Genomic DNA, 21,657 nt, shown 5'->3' with positions numbered 1-21,657 from the left:
CACGATTGGGCATTTAAATAAGAGGAAAGGAAAAGGAGATTCATTTTAGTTCAGGGATTTTTTAGGTTAAAGTTAACCTCAAAATCGGGAAAGTTCAGGGATTTTTTAGGTTAAAGTTAGGGCCTTAAAAGTATAATTCTGATGTCCTCACAACTCACATGTATATGATTATTTGTGTTTTGGGGGAAGTGACAGATCAGGACAGGATCCAAGCAGCAGTATTATAAATCTAGCTTCCATGAGTGAATGACGTGCAAATATCCCATCATTAAACCCAAAGTTGTCTACTTTTGCTGTTAACTGTACCAAAAACAGTAGCAACTTCTGTGGTTTTTGAGTGGTGCAACCACTCCAAGGAACAGCAATGTCCGTGTTCACATACCTATGTGGCCATGAGCACCAGTATATGACTATGAGTACCAGTAGGGGCGCTGTTGTGCCAGAAACAGAGAGAGAGAGATAGTATTAGTGCTGCACTGTTGCCTGCTAATATGAGAGAGAGAGAGGAGAGGGGGGGGGGGGGGGGGGGGGGGTTGCACCACTCAGTTCACACGGGTGTGATTTATTTTTCACATTTAAGTAAACAAAACAAACATTATCATAAGTCACTCAAAAATACAGTCAAATAGTGAAAATACAGTACAAAATGCCATGCTAATATGCAATGCTAAAATGCTGCTCCAGTCCATATAGTCCACTTATCTTGTGTATTTGTAATTGTATGTCTAGTCTACTGTAATGTTTATTCTTATGTGGACCCCAGGAAGACTAGCTGGTTGCTATGGCACCAGCTAATGGGGATCCTTAATAAAAATCTAATCAAATCAAATCTTAAATTACAGCAAAGCCATATTACACCGTCGGTAAAAATGAGATGCCAATAAGTCAGCTAATAATCCTATAAACCAGGCCAGAGTGATTATTTAAAACAAATCTAGGGCACGTCTTTTCCCCCATTGTGTGTGTGTGTGTGTGTGTGTGTGTGTGTGTGTGTGTGCGCGTGCGTGCGTGCATGCGCACACGCGCAAATGTTTGTACATAATCTACAAACAGAACACATGCCTGCGTCCGTGTGTACAAGTGCTCACTGACGCACCCTGCAATATAGTAGACCCTCTATAAACGTTGAGCGGACGTGACCGTAAACCATTAAATCTACTGGATATATGAGAAGTGACGTGCACTTGTGTGTGTGTGTGTGTGTGTGTGTGTGTGTGTGTGTGTGTGTGTGTGTGTGTCACTCTGGGGTGCATGAGACTCATTTGTCTACAACAGACTGCAGCCCTTTTATCCTCGGTGGGGGTCAAAGTTGAGCCGGGTTAGCCTGGCTGAGGCAGGTATCCGGTTCGGTCTCTTCCCTCGTACGAGGGAAACGGAGAAGTCAGTGTTTCTTAAGGCCTCGCTCACACCTATAAGACACACTTGTGTCCTCCTGTGTGTTTCTGTGTGTCATGGCCGCCTCAATGCATTTCCAATGGGAGTCACACGGTTGGAACTTAAGACACAACATGGCTGTCTTCTGCCCTCCACCCCCCCCCCCCCCCCATGCAACAAGGTTGTCTTCAAACCATGTGACTCCCATTGGAAATGCATTGAGGCGGCCATGACACACAGAACACACAGGAGGACACAAGTGTGTCTTAGGTGTGAGTGAGGCCTTTACAGGACCGTCTGTGCGTTGGCACAGAGGGTGGCACTTATAAAAAAGGATCACACAGCAGAGTGGATATCAGAAGTCGGCCCGCAGTAGACGCGAGTGGGCGTGGTGTTAGTTAGTGTGTGTGTGTGTGTGTTGTGGGGTCGGAGGGGGGGGTGACTATAAGAAAAGTTACTAGACCTACAAGCTGCACCACACGCGCGCCCGTCAGCCTCCATTCATCCCTTTGGAGCTAAAGCCACCCACGACGATGCACTGCAAGCGACGTACTGGTTTCCAATTCAACGTTTCCCCAGACATAGCATGTGAGACTGTTGTAGCCCAATAATACGCCACGATATAACCCAACGCAAGCTGTGCAGCTCTACTTGACAGATTGCATTTGATTCCACCAAAAACACTAAGGGGAGTTAAACTGCAGTGCAAAAATGTGCCTGTAAGGATCAATTTGTGTCTATTTCTGTCATACTTTCAGACTATACGTTTGGCTTCTGTCAACATAAGAATCAGCCTCACATGCACGCAATATGGAACGCACGACCCGGCCACCAATACGCTGAAGTGAAAGCAATAACAACTTTTTTTTTTTTTTTTAGATATTTTTTTTGCGGCTTACGCCTTTTATTGATTTTTTAAGGGACAGATAGTAGGCTGACAGGAAACGGGAGAGAGATGGGGGGATGACATGCGGTAAAGGCCGTGTCGGGTTCGGGAGTCGAACCCGCGGCACACCGCGCCTGGATCACCAGTCCGGTGCCCAGACCGTTACGCTACGGCCTGGGCAAGCAATAACAACTTGACACATTTAGCTGATGTTCTCATCTAGAGTGACTTACTGTACAATGTGTCAGTTATACAGTTACAAATGGCCACATTTACACTGTCAATTGTATTGTGTACAACTTTGTCTCACGCACACACACGCACGCACACTCACACACACGCACGCACGCACGCACGCATGCACGCACGCACGCACGCACACACTCACACACACACACACACACACACACTCGCACGTTGAAATATACACAAAGATGAACCAGAGGATATAGTTACAAACTGCTGCTGTGTTATCTGGTGGGTTTGACGCCAGTGCAAATAGGGAAACCAATCTTCAAGTTTAATAGCTGCTTGGTGATTAAGGCTTGCTATCAGGACCAAACTACGCTATCAGGTTGGAGATTGCGTTCCCACAGTGAACTTACGTTAGCGAGAGAGAGTCAGCGCTGCCATTCCACAGGCCTGCACCGTAGATTTATGAGGCCTTTTTATGACAGCGTGTGGAACAAAACAGGGTCGGGCAATGACAGACAGGATGATGTTAGGGTGGATGACGGCAAACCGATGTCATCACTGGGAAAATGTTGAACTCGGTGTCAAGGACACCCAGAGTCATTTTGCTATGTATCCGTTTTTTATGATGTTACTTTGGACAGAGTTGGCTGTATTTAGAAAGGATAGTAGAAAACAGGGCTGTTGCCTAGACTCAAGCCACCTGGGGCCTTAAGCTAACAAAATAAATGGTATCCTTAGCTATATCCTCAGCGGTCCCCAAACGCACCCCCTTGGAAAAGCGATATAAAAATGCAATTCATCCTATTAACAATTACCGCAAATCGATTAATCGGACCCATCCTTACTGGACACCATGCAGTTGTGCTGCCGACGCTGGCTGGTTGACGCACTGCCCACTATATGATGTAACCCGCTTCTATTCTTCAAGCACATGAACCCTAGTGTCGGTCTGCAAGAATAGCTGATCAGCAAGCTTGTAGATCTGCACTTTTCAGCGAACTGATTTGGTGTAGAACAAGAGAAAAACAATAAGAAAATACAGGGGCCCAACTAAGTATATATAGGGTTTAAGTGGTCAACTTACCCCAGTGGACTTTCTGGAGACCCAGAATGCTGCTAGTTCCCACTTCCCAGGTAGAAAATTGCAAATTAATTATTTAGAAAACCCTGAATGAAAACCAGCGATACTCGGTGTCTTCAATACTGGACTGGAGATGAGAACCTTTGTCTGGGATAATTTAGGCCAGTGTTGGGTACGGTATAAATACCGATACTACCGAATAATCACAAGCATCCGAGTTAAGGAAAGAATGCGTGTGATTGTCTGCACTTTAGCATCCCCACCTTGTACAAATCGTAAAAGATACTGTAAAAATACTATATCATCCAGGTCTCATCATGCTGAGATCAGCATCCATTCAAAACTGAATGAAACTATAAATAATCAGCACAGAAAATAACCCCTTGTTATGATGATCCTGCACTGTTTACATTCACTGGAGGAAGAGAGAAGGAAATGCCCGTCATTCCAACTTGACTTTTGTTTTTGTTTCTAGTAAAAGAGTAAAACAACACGACGACCGACAGCAGGGAAACGGACCGTGGAGAATGCTAGTGATGTTGCAAACGGTTCACATTCCAAGAAATCAATCATCTATTGATAAGTGCATTCCTAATCACAATATCCACAGACATAAAAGCAGAATATCTCTAAAAGGGGCAGAAAGGGAGAGATAATACACTACTGTAGTAGAATCAAACACACACAACACAAAATATGACCAATTGACACATACAAAATGAACGCGCACACATGCACACAGCAGCAGTCGTTGTATACTGTACATTAGCATCCAGATGACTGGCCGGTGCCTCTCTCTCCACCATAGGATACATACTCTCTCCACCATTGTGATTTGTGACCTCATCCATTCTAAACAGTGGTGGAAAGTACACTTTTGAGGTATTTGTACTTGAGTATTTCCAATTTTATATATTATATATAGTTTTACGTCAAATATTGTACTTTTACTCCATTACAATTAGTTGAAAACTTTAGTTACTAGTTACTTTGTAGATTTGGATTATTACCCACTTCACCCACACATTTCGTCCATGTTGAAAATAGCTTGTGACGCATCGTGAGCTTGCAGATCTGCTATTTTCAAATGATTTGTATACATTTGAAAACGTGTCAAATGGGACATTCTGCATAATGAAAACTTTTACTTTTGCACTTTTAAGCACATTTTGATTCCAATACTTTTGTACTTTTACTCAAGTACATTTTGAAGTGCGCAAGTACAGGGACGTGCACACATAGATATCAAAGGGGGCTTCAGCCCCTGCCCTTTTACCCGTCTGTAAAACAACTGCCCTCTCCAGACCACGAATGCAGCGTTTACTATGGTGAAAGAAATGCAAAATGCACCTCCTCTCCTTTCCATGCCATACCGGAAAGCAGCATTCAGGCAGGAGAATTGGGTTTTTTTTCTCCAAAGTCTCCTGAACTTGAACGCAGCGTTTTGGCATTGAACTAATTTGTTTCTAAATCCATGTCGTACACACCGCATCTCCAGTAGATAAAGAGTGCAGGGTCGCGCCCCGAAAATAGCTGATCTACTACTTGTAGATCTGCTATTTTCGCTATTTGGGGCCAAAAGTGCCCTCCTCTCGAACACTCTCTGCACGTGCCTGCTTAAGACCTCATCCATCCGAGCTAAAGGCATTTCAGAGGAACGTGGAGAGCTAAGGCTGACGTGGTCGTTGGGTCAAACCGAGGCCACTTCCTCGACATGCAGAGCAGGCCTGCTTCCCCTAATACATTCCACCCCTCCCTCCTCCTCCTTCTCTCTCTCCCACATTCATCCCTTCCCCATCAGCAGCAGCAGCAGCAGCAGCAGCAGTAAGCACTTCTCGGCACAAACAACAGGTCAACTCCGGTGTCATGAGGTCAAGATCTACTTGTTTACACAGTAGACGGTGCAGCCGTGCATGTGCATGTGCATTATAACAAATGAAAGCAGCTGGAGTTCATTCTAAATCTATAAAAAAAAAAAAGGTTTTCTGGCTTTTGTCTGCCTTGGTCATCATAGCATGTTTTATTTATTTTTATATATATATAATTTTTATCCCACGATTGTGTAATACATTTTTCACCCCTGTGTCAATTATCTAATGTAATCCTGGGCTCTCAACCTAATTTTCGCGTGTGGCAAATAATGTGTTAAGAAATGAAGCTACAAAATTGCACTTCATTGCAAAAAAACCAAGTCATATGGTGTGAGGGGGAAAAATAGACCAAGTACAGATATATCAAAGCCAATATGACACAGATACAGAAACGTGCAAAGACACAGCAAGCACAAGTAAAGTATATAGCAGGTTATGCATGAAGACAAAATATACTGTATAAGGGCCTATTATACTCCTATTTTAGAGCCGAATAAAAGTCGGTTTGGCTCTGTAGACTAGAGCCTACAATTTGACGTCATTTGAGGTCCGGGGGGGGGGGGGGGGGGGTACCGTCCTAAAGTCGGCTCTTCGGTGCTACTGAAAATCTCTGACAGCGGTAAAATAGGAGTATGAATCGGCCCTAAGTGTATACTATATGCTGCAGTCAATCCAGAATATTACTTCATATGCCTATGGCTCAAAAAGCTTGTGTAGTAGACAGTTACAAGGAACTTAAGGAAGTGGCATGGCTTCAACACAAAACCGAAGATAGTCTCAGACAATCTGCTCTCCTGTTGCCTGTTGTTAAGGTGACAGAAGAAGGTGCGATGAAACAGTGCACAACACAGGTGACAGAAGAAGGAACCAGTGTGCATGTGCATAACATTAACACCCCTTTTTTGTCTGAGAAAATGGAAGGCGTTGTTCCCGCTGTGCTACACATAAGCATCAATTACACACTATAAATCAAATGGTGCACAGAGGCAATTCATTCGTGGACAATGAATGCATTTGACAGGGTGTGAAATGTGAATGCAACACCTGATCTTCGAAGACTTAATGGGGGGGGAGGACACAGACTACATTTGTGCCATCTCTTGGACACCTGTGTGTCTGTCCTCCGACTCTGAAGCAGTTGCATTCAAAGGGCAACAACTTTGGGGGCCCCCAAGTATTTAAATGGGCATAAAGAGGTGGCACTGCTTCTCACAAATGTGCACAAAAGCAGATTTGCATGTGTGTGTGCACTACTGCACTCGGTAAAACGCACACCCCGATGGCCGCATACACATACATGTGCACACGCTGACACACGTTCGCACATTGGTACGCCTCTAGGCACTCGCACACAGCCACAGGTGTTCACTTCATTTCCCTGTTCACACAACATACAGAAGCATGGGGCCCCTACAAAGGCACTGACGAAGAAACACACACACACACGCACACGCACACACACACACACACGCCATTGTGAGGCCAGAAGACTTTCCTGTAGACTCGTAAAAGGCTTGTTCCAAAGAAATTAAATGATTCATCAAACTGACACTGATACACTGACCTCGAACGCACGCGCGCACACACACACACACACACACACACACACACACACACACACACACACACACACACACACACACACACACACACACACACACACACACACAGACTACAGAAGGGGCATTATATGCATGCACTGTGGTATATCTGATGAGCCATTGAGAGCCTTCAGTCATGAGGTATATCTTTGTTGCACACTCAGGAGTCTTATCCACTGTCAGTTTGAAAGGTAAACACGGCCCGGGCAGCGCGTCAACAACTTATTATTATCATAGCAATGTTTCGTGTTGCCATATATTCTGCCAAGAAGGAAGTCATATCTAAATGACATGCTTCCTTACCTGTCTGACAGGAATGCCGGTGAATGCAGCTTGAAATCTAACCTACTTTCTTTTCTTTTCTTTACAGGAAATTATGCCCATATTGGGCCCGGCAGGAGGGTTATGATACAGTGTAAGCCAAAGGTATTGGACTCAATGAGAGCACAGTGCCAGAGTGCATTTCTCCTGAAAGGTGTGTCTTTCCTGTGAGTGGGAGAACCTTCCCGGCATTTAGCACAAAGTGCCCGGGAAGACCTTACATGTGACTTGATGTCACTGATCTGATAATAACCCATTAAGATTCTACAAATGCTTTCAGAAAAACCGTATGTTTCTATATCAGCGCCGGTTCTCAAAATTTTGCATGTCAAGGACCCCCAATATTATAATTATCTGAATGCGGACACCCCCCCCCTCCCCCTCCCCCCATCTCAAAATATTTTGTTCCAGGGACCCCCAGGAGCAAAGATTTGAGATAAAAAAAAATGCTTTTTAATCATTTTATATATTTTAAAGCTTCAAAACTAAGCTGAAACGTGTACTGTTGCCTAGTGCCTATACTGCCATGGTGATTTTATGACACTGTTTGTACAGCTACAAGTGTCCTACTATGGGTTGAGCAAAACCACGCACACGCACACGCATGCACGCGCGAACACAACTACACATGCACAGTTGCACACACATGCACCCGCACGCACACACACTAACTCTGTGATGTACAATTGAAATACACGTGGAAGACAACACACACGCACACGCACACACGCACACACACACACGCACACACACACACACACACACACACAGTCACACACACACACCACAGTTAGCTCACACAACACACTTACATATCACTCCACGAGTGAAATTGGAAATTAGTAATGGATGAGTTTAGCAAAGCCTATCTTTAGACCACCTGGCAAAGGCAGCATGGCAGATGGTGTTTGCTTATGTGTGTGACTGTGTGTACTGTACGTGTGCGTGTGTGTGCGTGTGTGTGTGCGTGGACAGACAGAAGAATAGAGTACATTCATTCATCAATGAACACAGACAGGTCTAGCATCCACATAGACAGAACAGGTTGTAACCGTCGCCACGGTAACCTGCAGTCAGAGTTGTAACCTTTGAACCCTCATGCCATGTTGTACTATACCTCTAGAGCACACGGTTCCCAACCTTCTTATACTGAAGTACCACCTCAGAAAATATTTGGCTCTCCAAGTACCACCATAATAACTGATGTTAAAATACAGGAGCGTATGTCCTTTTTGTTCCATTCCCATAAGCCAATAATGCTGCTGCTCTGACAAAACTCTTGTCTAAATCACTAATCAGCACAGCTGCTGATATTTCTAATGTGATTAATCCGTTCTCAAACATTCTATTAACTGCTAGGTGTGCGGTCGTGCTCATTTCAGCACGGCTGGGTGGCCTATTTCAATCAATTGCTTGGTCAGAAGAACTACCTGTAGTAATATAATATATAATTTATATAAATTTAAAGTAATATAATGTCTTTCCCCTTTTTTTGGGCGACTCCTCTGTGAACCAGAGGGGGGCTACTTGGGAACCTCTGCCCTCGACTAGAGCACCGTTTCCCAAACTCATGTGTGGGTCGTCGCGGACACATGTTTATGGGTCTCTTTATTTTTATACATACATATATATATATATATATATATATATATATATATATATACACAGGTTTAATGTTTGTTTTTAGTTCGATGTTTGTTTTAAAAACACCATTGACAATGAAGGGAAAATGTACGTCATCTTGTCCCTAACACAAATGCCATTAACAATAAAGAGAATTGAATGTTTGTGTTTGCACCGTTTGTTTTTCATCACCTGATCAACATGAGTTAGACATTCATATATTAGCGCCCCTCAATTCACACGGGTGTGCTTTTTTGTTTCCTAAAACTTAGTTTTTAATTGTTATTATTTCAAAAAGAAAAAGTGTTTGTGTAAAAATATTTTTCTTTCGTGAAGAAATAAAGATCTAAGGAATTCAGAAAAGTCAGAAAACAAAATGTTTAAGATGTAGTGAAAATATTTGCATTCGTTTTGGGTCCCGGGCAAGACAAAAGTGAGGACGGAAATTGTGACTGGCCAGAATGAGATTATGATGATGTATGATGATAAGTGTGATTTTTTGGCAGATTTATGAGTGTAATCCCAAAGGCACACCAGAACATGCAGAACATGAACAACAACAGAACGTCCCCATTTAGGGGAACATCTTGTCCTTTTAAATATTTGCTAAAACTCTTGAGAGATTATTGTTGCCTTACAGAGCAGGAATCAAGGTTTTGCAAACATAAGACATGGTTAGATAACAACGCAGGTAGTGAAGTAGTGTCAGAATGTTGGTGGAGTGCACCACTGTGTGGCTGAAGCAAGTATTGCATATTGTTCTAATATTGCCATATTTTTATGGCAAGCACCTAGGTGGCATCTTTCTTTTTCTTTTGAGGGGCGCTAGCCTCTCCTATATTAGTGTAGGTTTTCGCCTTACACAAACATTATAGTATCGCATCATAGTATCTGAGCATACAAGCTCGTATAGCGCGGCACTCTTGTAGATCTGCTATTTGGTTTTTTTAATCGTGAAAACGTGTGAAATTCTTTGAATATATATTCTTTTCACCGTTTTTAACTGGAACAACATATTTTCAGATTGGGGTCGGTGGCGGGCGGCGGCCAAATACATATAATTTGTGGGGTCCTTGACATGAAAATGTTTGAGCACCACTGATACGTTTTTCAGAAAACTGTCAGGATTTGGAAGACATTTGGTCAAATCTGGTGTCCAGTTCTTAAAGGACAACTTTAGTTTTTTTTTCCAACCAAGGTTCATGTTTTAGGTTGTTAGAGTAAGTAAAAGATGAGCTATTTTTGACAGGGGGGCGGGGGCATTCGAACATGGGGCTAAATAGTAAATATGTATTTTTTTACACAATGTTATAGCAATTTACTTATTTTATTATTTACTATAGTCCTACTAGACCCCAGGAAATTACATCTGACCACAAAGGATCACAGGATCTACTGAATGTGAAGGGGGTAGGCTACTCTATGGGGCTGCCATACTGTGTTGTATAGCTCAACAGGTCAGTTTGTCACCCCCTTAGTTCACAATCAGTGATCTTTTGTGACCAGATGTAATTTCCTGGGATCTAGTAGGACTATAGTAAATAATAAATAAAAAATCGCTATAAAATGTTGTAAACATAATACATATTTATCCCCATGTTCGAATGCCCCCGCCCCCCTGTCAAAAATCGCTAAAACGAAAGAAAGCAGCAAATGAAAAAATAAATAAATAACACTCATATTTTACTTTCTCTAATAACAACCTAAAACATGAAACTTGGTTGAAAAAAACTAAAGTTGTCCTTTAACCATTATTTTAAACTTTAGCTACAAGCTTGTAGATCTGCTATTTGTTTTTTTAATCGTGAAAACGTGTGAAATTCTTTGAATATATATTATTTCGCAGCAAACGTTTTTAACTCAAATCTTTGCTTCTGAATGGGGGGGGGGGGTCACTGGAACAACATATTTTCAGATTGGGGTCGGCGGCCAAATGCATATAATTTGTGCGGTCCTTGACATGAAAAGGTTTGAGCACCAGTCTGTTTGTAATGGCTAAAATGAGAATTGAGACAGCAAGGGAGAGAGAGAAGGAGAAAGAAGTCTGCTGAGAGTAGAGAGGGAGATACCAAGTAAAACACAGACTATTGGGTTAATGGCACCAACCAGGGGCGTACACACATAGACATCAAAGGGGGCTTCAGCCCCTGCCCCTTTTACCCGTCTGTAAAACAACTGCCCTCCCCAGACCACGAATGCAGCATTCACTATGGTGAATTTGCGCTATAAAGAAGCGCAAATGCCACTCCTTTCCTTCCATGACATGCCGTAAGGCAGCTTTCAGGAGAATAGCTTTTTTTCCCCCGAAGTCTCCTGAACTTGGAACACAGTATTTTGCGTTGAACAAATTTGTTTAGAAATCCATGTCGTATATACACCACATCTCCAGTAGATAAAGAGTGCTCTAGACTCTCTCTAGATCTAGAACAGTGTTATTGGGTTGATGTGGAACGCCTGCTAAACATCCTGCAGTTTCACCATGTCACCACAGGGAGGAAGCAGAGGGTGATAACATAAAGAGGAATTTCACCTCAAGGCATTCTAAACTGGATTTCACCCACAGTTTTAATTTATTCTCAAACAATTTTTTTATGTTTTTGAATTCCTACAGTGCTACACACTGTACAAAGTGAGTTAGTAGCCGAGGATAGAGAAAAGATAATTTATATTCGCCAAAAACAAAAAAAGGTTGTCAATCTAACACAAAATCTAGGACAAACTAAGACAAAATATAAACCACAACAACCTCTAAAATCAGACCCGTCTGAATTAAAGTATGATATACGACTATTTTTACACAATGACATGTATTTGGAGTTCATCTACACTTTGTTTTTGTGTAGAAGATTGTATTTAGACAGCATCTACAACTTTAGGGAGTAGTTTTAGAATTGGACTCTAAAAGCTTTATAAATCAATTATGTTCTTTCTTTTTTTTTTACTCTTACTACATTATAAAACATTTGTGTACAAGTATTACCACCTGGATTCAAATCATGGTCCCCTCCAAAGGGAAAACAAACATCCAGCGCTCTTCAAAGGGGAATAATCCCCTCTTGTCCAAGGGAGACATTTAGGTTTCTGGTTGGACTGAGGTCGATAAAAAAAAAAGGCTTCTAAAAATGTTCTGAAAAACCCATGTTTCTATGTCAGTGGTGCTCAACCTTTTTCACGTCAAGGACCCCCAGAATTATCTCTATTGGGCCACGGACCCCCATTTAAAAATATGTAGTTCCAGGGACCCCCCCCAGAAGCCAATATTTTAGTTAATTATTTTTCAAAAAAAATTAAACATTGCTTGTAGATCTGCTATTTTTTCAATAGCTAAAGTAGAACAGAATGCTTAAAACACCAAAAGGGGTAAATGGTAAATTCCCACCCAGAATGGGTTAAGGCTACAGTACAGTGAGTACACTGGAACACAAGAACCTTTCTATATAAATGACGGAGCCTATGGAACTCATCATGTGGGACATTCAAGAATATTTGCATGATGTCTATGACCAATTGACCTACTGTATAGCTAAGCCCCTCCCCAAACTGCTATGGTCCAAGCATAACATGGGTTAGAAACAAACCTCAAAGAAGCAGCTTGGACTCCTCATGCATAGAAGGGGGCATGAGGTCAGTCCGCTGCCCCCCCCCAGGTTGGCAGAGGAAGTGTAGCGCCCAGGATTACATTAGATAATTGGCACTGGGTGAAAATAAAACTGGGTTACAAAATCGTAATCTTTTACAGTTAGTAGCAACTTGTTACAAAACTAACCTCGGATCACTGTCGACACCCTTGTTCATAGGTTTACATCATAGAGTTATATATCTATAGAGAAGACACCCGAGTTCTCCTCCCATCCACTTGCATTAAGTTGCTCAAAAGCGCATGAGGCGGATTCACTCCTCCTTCCTGGTAGGAACAGAGTGCATTCTGGGACGGATTGCAATGGTGAGTGGCCCCAAACACATGAACGCGCTGCCGTTGAACGCGCACGAGCGTCGTCCGTCATGAACGTGTACAATGTTAGTCAACGGACAGCGCGTTCATGTGTTTGGGGCCAGGCTGCAATACCTTCATTCGGCCACTATGTCCATTTCGCCTCAAGATTTCCTCTGGGTGCCTTCTCTATTCATATATATACTCTAAGGTTTACATATACTCTAAAACACGCCCATCTTATCTGCTTCCTACTTTCTGTCCAATCAGCCAGCGAGGATGCACCGCCTCAGATACATGCCAAACTCAGGCCAAGGCTCAACATGAAAGGCACAAGGTTGTACAATGTACATGTTTTTGGGGTCTATCATTTACCAAACATCATGCATCACCAATTTACTATTATCTAACATGATTATTTGCCATCTCAGAGTGGTGGAGAGGTGGCTGGGCTGCAACTAACGATTATTTAAAAATCGATTGATCTACCGATTATTTAAACGATTAATCGATTAATCGGATTACGACACTTCTTTTGCTATCACCTTAAAAATGTATTTTAGGTTATTTTAGACATGTTCTAACTATAATTCATTCAAAAATTAATTTGATTAGCTGCTGATGGGCAGCTATTCAAATAAAAGACAAACTACATTAAAATTAATTAAAGCAACTCATGGTGTCTTTAGGCTTATTCTGACTGCATACATTTGATTAAAGAATAGCTACACATGTGTCAGTCTAGAAGGAACCCTGGAACTGTACTCTTCTGAACTCAAATAGGTTAGTTTAGTTACACTTAACACTGGAAAAACTATGGTTAAGTGGGAAATCACCTATGATGAATTGCAAAAAACTCTAGCGATTAGTTGCCGATTCGATTAATCGAGTACTAAATTAGTTGACAACTAATTGAATAATCGATTCGATTACGATTAATCGATGAATCGTTGCAGCCCTAAGTGGGTACTATAGAGGCCACTGGTTCTCAACATGGGGACCACCAGAGGTCTTTGAGGGGGTTCCAGTGGGCCCCCACATAAATGATTAATAGTTAGGAAGGAACCAAATGGACCCTTATGGGTCTGTACACATAAAATGGACCCATTTTGGCTCCACAATTCCTTTCCAGTGTTCCATTTCTCAGAGTTAAATGAACACGTCTTCTTTGTATGTACTGTATGTATGAAATCAAATCACAAACTTGGAGTCCTTGAAATTAAAAGGTCACTGGTGTGAATAAACTAAAGACAAAGCAAGTATATTTCTTAAAAGACATGCTCAGAGTCAATAGGACTAGAGAAGTCTAGAGAAATGCAAAAAGTAAATAATCAATGTTGCACTTCTAAAATGTACTTCACGAGCGTCATGGCTGTTTTACGCGATCGCTACATTTACAGAGCAAACGTGTATATAAACATTCAGATTTCTAGTATAAAGAACGCTGTCCCAGCAAATTTGTGGCACACGTGGCGACTGAATGTTTATGTACACGTTTTCAGTGTAAATGTAGCGATCGCGTAAAACTGGCTTCAGTTGCGTTATGACTGTCATAATTATGACTATCATGTAGCTCCACCTCCGCGGCTGACTGACGCGACGGACAGATTCCCGGAAACGCTCTCCTCCGCGTCAGTCAGCCGCGGGGGTGGAGCTTCTTTTCCATCCACCAGCTGTCTAGAAAGCCGGAATGACGTCGGGCGTCAGCTTCGTCTGTCTGTGGCTGTGCACTAAGGTGTGCCTGCGCTGTTTCAGGGCTAGGTGGGGTGGAGATGTCACTTTCCTTTTCTTTTCTCACTGAGAGTGAGAGGAAGGGTGTTCACTCCAGCAGAACAAGATTAGACAAGACGCTTTGCAGTTTGCACCCTGGAATAATTTACAGGCTTCCTTCAGATATATAAAATGCATTCGTTTGATTTTAATTTATTCAGTAGGGATAAAAATACAATAAATACTCTCACTCTTACCACTACAGCAGTGGTTCTCAAACCATGTCCATGTCAAGGACCCCTGAATTAATTATGTGTAAATAGAAATCATCTAAGCATAAATAGCTTGCTGCTTAGCTGCTAAAGGAAATAAGAAATGATAAAATGTAAAGATATTTTAAAATATTGGCAGCTTCCTTACTCGGATTTCGGGAGGTGTAGTTCCAGACTCTACAGTATATAGCATTCGGAGATTGTGGAATAGTTGTCTGCCTACAAGACTATATACCACCATAAGTCATAACTTAGGGTCCATTTGTAGCCTACACTCTCAGAGTTACAGCCACATCAGTGTCCATTTGGTTCCTATTCCTAAATACCGTATCCATCATTTATCTGGTGGGTGACCCCCTGGAACCCACTCAAGGCCCCCCACTTTGAGAACCCCTGTACTACAGTACATGTGCCAGATTAAGCCATGCTCATTTTTAACTGCTGTCTCAGGGCTAAAAAGTTAAGTGTTTCAATTTATTTTTGTTTACATTATTTACACTTCTAACTTATTTGGTTACTTCTTCAATAAATGATCCTGTGCCTCTGAACTGACGAATACATTTCCCATGTTTTTCTAGTGTCTCCCTATCTAGAAACAATGTGCCTTATATAGGATGTCAATGGTGGCCATACTGTACAGGCCATTTTCAACACTTTCCCCTCAGACAATTCCAGGCAGCCTTTTTTCTGTTATTCAGGATATATTGAAGATACAAAATCAGCTGAGTTTGTTTTTTTTGCAATTAGTTTGAGGTTGATCCTGTATTTTCCATAGATTTCCTGTACTATTACTGTATATTACCCATTGCCAAAACCCATGGCGGATTTTTGGTCCAATGACAAATATTCAACAAAAAAATAGGCCATTAGCTTTCTTCTTTTTTTCAACAGCGCTTAATTATACTGGTACTAAAAAGTAAAAAATATTTTTTTTTTTAAATGCATATTTGCCAGAAGGATATATCAATCTATATCTATGACGAGACAGCCTGAGAAATGTAATGGTAGATTAGAGACAAAGCAAGAATGAGGAAGGCAGAGGAATAGGTGAGTGTAACAGTGAATGATGATGATGCTTATGAGCCACGTCAGATAAAAATGTAAGAGGGGGAAGAAAAACAAACATTGTATGGCCGCTGAGCCACCATTTTTCTTTCTGAACCAAACAGAGATAGTTGCTATAGGACAACACTTCCTGCATTGAGTGAACTCGTACATCTGAGGTTGATTAGAACCCGATTATAAACACAAATAAATGCAAGCGTCCAGAGCCAGTACTTCCTGGAGCCAGCTGAGGTACAACTGCTTTATCTTCACCACTTCCTTCTCGGTCTATCAACTCTATCAAATGGGGGAAGGGGAGGTTGCGCAGCGGTTGCGCAGCGGTTGCGCAGCGGTTGCGCAGCGGTTGCGCCCCCACCACCAACGCAGCACTGTTTTTTATTTAAAAGAAATTAAAAAAAAGATATACATACTGTTGACTTTTACTACTTTGTCATCAGTAATTCAACAAAAAATATGCACAAATAAATTGCATTAAACAGTGCTGCAGGGGGAGGTCTTTGTGCAACCGCTGCGGCATGAAGATATAGGCGTTCCTGACCTGCAATGAATTTGGTGGGTTTTAAGCGAAACAAAACAAAGGAGAGGGAGAGAGAGAGAGAGAGAGAGAGAGAGAGAGAGAGAGAGAGAGAGAGAGAAAGTGTAGGTAGGATAGTATTTCCTTAAAGTGTTGTTTGCTAAATCATGTGTTGGATGTGAATGTGATGTCATCAGTGTCATGCTCGCACATGTGCTCTCAGGAGCAGGGGATCAAATTCTGCATGAACTCGCTGCTACCAACTAATACACACAACAACCACAACAACACAAGTATGCATGGGTGATATCGCTTAACCACTCTTAAATCCTCTAGAGAAATGGACTTGAGTTAAGTTACTGTAACTGTACTTGGATCTCTTTTTCTCATCTACACCAAATCTCTTTGCCAAAAGATAGTTCACAAAGCATCACGTCGTGATGCGACCACAAGAGTGTACGAATAGGGCAGGAATGTATATCTTGATAATTACAATGAAATCAAAACAACAGGTCTTTTGTCATTGATACATCACACACAGCTCCAATTATCCCAACTTGTTCTTATGATGCCAGTGTTTGTGACTCTCCTAGAAATAGAAATGACACGAGGTTTAACGGTGGTCAGTTATTTGTTATGTTCTGCCAGACACATATGTGACTATTAACGTCAGAGGCTGACAGTCATGTCCTCTGCTCTGAATGATTACTAGAGACACTAATGGATAGGAAGAGAGTGCATCTGTGAGAGATACGGGCTCTGTGTGTGTGTGTGTGTGTGTGTGTGTGTGTGTGTCTGTCATTTCATCATTCACAAAGTTAATGATCACATACTGTAGGGGCCAGAAAACATTATCTGGTGATGCACTGGAAGTGTGTGTGTGTGTGTGTGTGTGTGTGTGTGTGTGTGTGTGTGTGTGTGTGTGTGTGTGTGAGAGAGAACATGTCTCCATTGTTTTGTAAGCTTCCTTTGGCTCAGTAATTCACATTTTATCACTACATACATACTCACACATTATTAAAGTACACTGACACTCTCTTTCTCTCACACACACACATCTCCCCCCCCCAGGGCTAATCCACCAGCAGAAGCTACTGCATCACGTCTTCCTTGTGCAGACACACAGGCTGTTTATCTGAGCTCAAAGACACATGGAGGCAGATCCAGTCTAGTAGCATTCTCCGACTGTCTATTACCGCCAAATGCTTATCTTGCCGCACGTCGAAAATAGCCAATCTACAAGTCCACATCACATCACGTCCGCAACGCATTGTGAGCTTGTAAATCGGCCATTTCTAGGCAGCGCACGACACAGTCGCCCTCCAAAGTGTCAGGCTTAAGGAGATGAGCAGTGGCACATTCCAGAGAGGCTATTAGGTTGTACCTTTCTGGTTACATCTATGTCAGTGGTTCCCAAAGTGGGGTCCGGGGACCCCCAGGGGTCCTTGAGGTAGTTCCAGGGGGTCCCCAGGCAGCTTTAGTGATAGTTTGGAACCAAATGGACCCTTATGGGTCTGAAAACTCTGAGAGTGTACATTTGTACACTTAAATTAACATTGCTTTTAGAATATAAATTGAGGGTCCCAGAGATAGAAATGCCATTAAATGGGGGTCCGTAGACTAATACATGTCAAACTGGAGGGACTTTGAAACTAAACGGGTTGAGAATCACTGCTAGAGCCATAAGAATCTTCTCTCATGGGGGTTTCTGGCATATCTTTTCAAATGGGGCGTCTGTGGGCTAATTAGTGGTAGTCAATGTGGGGGTCCTTGACATGAAAAAGTTTGAGAACCACTGATCTATGTTGTCTGCTATTACAGTATATTCAGTAAATCACATAAACTCAGCAACAAAAGTTTGGAAACTTAACTTTGGTCCATTATTTCTCCACTTTAAATAATACCAATCTATTGTATAATTTGTATTCTATATAATTTTAATCCTCGATTAGTCACCTTTACAACAAGGTATAGATTGTAAGGGTCGGGCTTTCGTGGAATGAGTAACACAGCTAAACGTGTGGGCAGCGCCTCCAAAACATTTGCCAAAATGGCAAGTGGTTGGTATTCAACCCTTGCTTTGAGTTGCTTAGTGGATTGGATGATTGCACTCTCCCACAGTAATAAGGGAAAAAAAACAAAAAAAAACATGAACATTTTTATAAATGTCACACTCAGTGTTAAGGAATTCAGTGTTAAGTAGCGTCTGGAAGATCCATATGCAGTCACAACATCTTGGCATGTTATGGGGCATTATCTGTCTCACAGGCAAGACAGAACTTGAAGTCGTCATCATTGAGGGCAATCTCAATGCAGTGAGATATCTGGATGAGATTCTGGAGCCAATTCTGTGGCAATCCCAGATCTTCAGAATCTGGGACGTAACGCAATCCTCCAGGATGACAACGCTCGCACCCCACAGAGCCAGGATCATCAGAGTAGCCTACCTCCTAGCCTCGGTACCAGGCTTTCATTTTTGTTGGTGCAAAAATTGAAAGCCTGGAGGAACGCATTGGCCGCTCTGGTCTAAAAGTGGGAGTCAACCCTTCCGGGTGGGCGTCGCTCCAAATGATGTGACGTAGCGCTGCACTAGGGGGGAGAGGAGGGGCCGGGGGTGACGGACAGATCGATGAGATCCAATCAGGGCGTGCGCAAATCTGAGCCGCGACCCGCCCCTCTAGACCAGAAACCTAACACGTTAGCTCAGGCTACCTACCTCCAGAATTTGGGAGTGGAGAGGACGGAATGGCTTGCCATGAGTCCAAACCTCAACCCAATTGAACACTTGTTGGATCAGCTTGGGCATGCTGTACATGTGCTAGCAGCTAGAGTGACCAACAGAACCACGTTGGCTGACTTGCGACAAAACCTGGTTGAGGAATGGGACGCTATCGCACAGCAAAATGAGGCTAGTTTGTACACTCAGAGATTAACTTTGACTTTACAATATGAATTGGGGGTCCGAGAGATAGAAATGCCATTAAATGGGGGTCCTTAGACTAATGCATGTCAAACTGGGGGTCCTTGAAATTAAACAGGTTGAGAATCACTGCTAGAGCATGGGGGACTGCGGGCTAATTTAATAGTGTTAATTTGGGGGTCCTTGACATGGAAAGGTTTGGGAACCACTGCCTTAGAATATTCTGCATCGCTCCATTCCGTGCACAAGTATACAAGCTCTCAGCTTGTCACTTCGTGCCACGCTGCGAGCGTGGTTTAATGCAATAGTACATCTGCTATTTGGGTTAAAATCTTGAAAGTGTGAGAACTAGTGATTTAGAAGGCATTTGAATCGCCCCCAGGTCTTACTGGGTTTGAGAAAGGCACAGTCACACTGTGGCAGATAACGTGTGTACTCATATTTCAGGTTATTTTGACACATTCCCTTCCCTGACTGGTAGTACAAAAGATATCCGTACAGGTCCATTTTAACACTTGTGTTTCTGAGGGGCGCTAGCCGCTCCTATGCCCAGCTTTGTCTGCTTGTGTGAACACAAACACGATGATTTGATTGGCTGAGCAAAGTATATAGAGGATTAAAAGGTGAGGGCAGAAAAGTGAAGACGCCAAAATTGATTGGCCGGAATGACGTTTGTGATGATTTGATTTGGCTGAGCAGTGAGCACGGAATGCGATGTATGATAAGAGCCCCCCTCACTTCACACAAGTGTGATTTTTCCACTGTAAATGAACCCGTGTGTTTTCTCTGAGCCGGTGTCAGACTGCCTCAATCAAGAGGTTTTCTACTCATATCGTTGCGTGTTTTACCACCTGTTACATGAGGCCAGACTTCTAAAATGTAACACTGTCTGTCTGAGACATTACAGCGATGAAGGGCTGTTGAAGCCCCATCACCACCCAACGCGGTGGGCCCACTCATCTTAATGGGCGTAGAGGGGAGAGCTTTGATGGCAGTGAATGGAGTACTAATGAGTTGGCCTCATCAATGGCCAGTCTGTATTCTTTCTGTCCCCCTAATGGCCAGATCGAGGGACACGGATTGGACAGAGCTGTTGATGGTTCATGTCAACATGGCATATGGCACTGCTGTGTGTGTCGGGCGTCCCCTTTGAGGGCAATAATCTGTCCAATTGGTTCATGATTGTTTTGGGCTGCAGTCCTATATTAAACCCTGTGCATAGACAGACATGACAATGTGTGATTTAGTACAACATGCTATTCAAATTGTAAATGGTGCATTTATATAGTGCCTTTATCCAAGGCGCTTTACATATAGATTGTGCATTACATTCACCCATTCACACACACATTCATACACCGATTGCGGCGGAAGCCATGCAAGGTACCAAGTTACCAACCAGCACATCGGGAGCAATTTTCAGTGTCTTGCCCAAGGACACTTCGACATGTAGACAGGAGGAGCCGGGATTCGAACCGCCGACCCATGGATCATTGGACGACCTGCTCTACCACTTGAGCCTACAAAACACAACAGGTCCCTGTTGTGGGGCCCTACTCTCTTGCGATTAAATTACCGAAAGAAAATAAATTCGACAGCAGGCATAAAAACATAACATAAACGCGTTTTATGAAAACCATTCAGCCTTATGGTTGGTCTGTCACGGCCGGGTCACCTGTTGCGTACCGTAGTAGGCTACTAGCCTATAGGCTACTATATTCTGCATTAATTGCATGCCACGCAGAAGCACAAAACAACATGAGACCTGTTGCGGACAGACATAAATTACATTTCTGTTTTCACTGGTCAGTATATGTCAGAATGAACATTGCACCGCTGACTGACAGCAGCGTACTGGCACTGCGCCCACTGCATTTAGCTTCATCCATGCATGGCATCATTTGTCTTAATGGTCAGCAGCTGTGAACGCAAAAGCAAACAGACAGATCGGACACATGGCGGACTGACTTACCTGGACGGGGTTAATGTACAGTCAGGTCAGGTCAGGATAGTGTTGGACAGACGGAGAGAGACGATCTGTATCCGTCAACAAGCTGCTGGGAGGAGGGAGGAGACCCGCCGAGCGCAATGTCACCACCACCACTACGCCTATTTGTTTACTACACTACCAAAACAACAACATTCGGTCAGTGTCACACGATGGACTTTCAAAACGGCCGATTCGTGCCACTTTCTCTTGTCTGTCGCCACCGGTTGACGTTGTTGATATTTAAATGGTCGTTTACTTTAGTTTTACCCTCCCCTCCTCTTCGTTTTTTGACTCCACACTCTC

General features: G+C 42.8%; 1 protein-coding gene across 1 annotated transcript in view; it reads right to left on the bottom strand.

The window, feature by feature from the left end:
* Positions 1 to 21,657, bottom strand: part of LOC310870231 (guanine nucleotide-binding protein G(I)/G(S)/G(O) subunit gamma-12-like) — a 45,488-nt gene extending 23,831 nt beyond the window's left edge. The window contains exon 1 of the mRNA XM_083781326.1: positions 21,337 to 21,657. The gene's annotated coding sequence lies outside the window, so the exon portion shown is untranslated. The remainder of the gene's footprint in view (positions 1 to 21,336) is intronic.

The sequence above is a fragment of the Protomyctophum parallelum genome (assembly GCF_964188405.1).
Source record: "Protomyctophum parallelum genome assembly, chromosome: 14".
Taxonomy (NCBI): Eukaryota; Metazoa; Chordata; class Actinopteri; order Myctophiformes; family Myctophidae; genus Protomyctophum; species Protomyctophum parallelum.
Note: the sequence above shows the minus strand (reverse complement) of the source record. Positions and strands in the feature narration are given on the sequence as shown.